Source organism: Pinus tabuliformis, chromosome 8, assembly GCF_031772625.1.
Source record: "Pinus tabuliformis cultivar Carrire ecotype Pingquan chromosome 8, CPIR1, whole genome shotgun sequence".
Classification (NCBI taxonomy): domain Eukaryota; kingdom Viridiplantae; phylum Streptophyta; class Pinopsida; order Pinales; family Pinaceae; genus Pinus; species Pinus tabuliformis.
Window position 1 is genome coordinate 1,118,636,762 of NC_142294.1, and position 1,861 is coordinate 1,118,638,622.

General features: G+C 38.9%; 1 pseudogene; it reads right to left on the reverse strand.

The window, feature by feature from the left end:
* Positions 1 to 427: 427 nt before the first annotated feature.
* Positions 428 to 1,581, reverse strand: LOC149239260 (dynamin-related protein 3A-like; annotated as a pseudogene).
* Between the last annotated feature and the right edge of the window lie 280 nt (positions 1,582 to 1,861).

Sequence of the window (1,861 nt, forward strand, 5' to 3'; positions counted from 1 at the left end):
ACAAATGATTTTTTAATATATTAAATAAACGCTGCTAGGGGAAAAACAAATCGACCCCAAAACAGGGGCGCTGTTTCACCTGCAGTTATAAAAATAGAAAAGAGCGTTTCCTCTATTCTAAAATAAAACATCATCCCTCTAAAAATCCTCTGATGGTCAAAAAACTAGAGCGCAGATCCTGTTGAATCATTAACTGAAGTCCTTAGTAGGAGATCGGTTCCTATTTTTCTGTTGTGGTCGATGTCTTCGTGGTGTTTGATCCTTTACTTTTCACCTTCGCTTTCTGTTTGAAATCTTTAACAATTTCACAATTGTGCATATTATGCCAGTTGTATTCGTTGAATGCTCTTATCTTCCTGAAAATACTCATAGAATCTCTCAATCTAATGATTCTTCATAAAACTTGGAAATGTCATGTAGTCGTAGCCTACAAATGAGTCAACTGTCCTTTGATAAAGGAAATTCTGCCACCCATAAATGATGGATGCGAAGTGTTGATATAGTCCATCTCCATGGCAATAAGATTTTCAATCATACTCTCCGCAGGAGCCAGGCCTTCCTGTAAAAAGATCCCTACAACTTCTTACATTAAAGCAGGAAACCGTTGTAGCTCGACTGTTTCACATTGATGAGCTATCTTTACCAACTCATCATAAATAAAACGAGCACATTGAAGGCTTGGATCTAATAAACGAAAAATGTGCCTTCTTACTAGAACTTCGAAAGGAACCTCGGGAACGAACAAAGCATTTTTTGGGCCAGTAGCATTTTGAATAGCCATTCGGATATCTTCATCAGTGATATCATCACAAGGATCAAATTCATCTAAGCACTTAACAAAAATAGACTGAAATATATAATGAATCCTTACTCCTCCATACAACTTTGCTGTTACCATCTCTTCACTTTTACCATCCACAATTGAATTAAATGTTTGGAATCTATGGTCTCGCCATAGGAATTTATTCGAGCTTTCAATTCTGGTAAGATTTCCTTGATATGCTGTACTAAAATCTGATTCAACTTCTTTGCTAACTGGGGAACACCGCATCGATCAGCTAAACTGTGATACACTGGCCGACTGCGGAAAAATTCTTCTTCATAAGCCAGTGCATCTCGAATGCTTTTGTTTGCAATAATATCCTCTTGACTGCGATTTACAATCCCTATATCGTCAAGTCGAAGGGGGACAACATTTCCAAGAAGGAAGTTACGAGCATCAGTTCCTCTGTCCATAATATCGAGCTTTGTTATCACACCGATGGTTCGAGATCCATCTGGGTCAGCCATTCTTGCCATCTGAAACGCATCTGAATTTGACAAATCAGAGTTTGCAGGAGAAACAGCTAGGATGATGCACGTCTCGTGCTTAATGCATGATAGAATCATTGTTCTGATTCTAGCCTCTATATCTGAAGGTTGATCACCCACTGGAACCCTTGTTATCCCAGGTAAGTCGACCAATGTTATATTGAGGACATTTGGAGAAAATATTTTTAACCTGATTTGCTTGTCAGATACACCCTTGTTTAACCCCACTTCCTTCTCTGTCTCAGCCTGGACTTTGTAGAGAGCAGAAGATCATCTTCTGCAGCACACAGCTCAAAGCTTAAAGTTGCAAAGCTGATTGATGCATATTTGGCAGAGATTGCTCGAGATGCAAATCTATTAATTTCAAGATTCACCATTTTTGCAGAAGCTATACCCGATTTCGCACGCCCAGTTCATGATGATTTGTACAGAGCGATTGATATATACCTTAAGGAACACCCTGAGATTAGTAAAAGCGAAAGTATATGCCGGCTTCTAGATTGCAAGAAATTATCAATGGAGGCTTGTATGCATGCTGCTCAGAATGAAC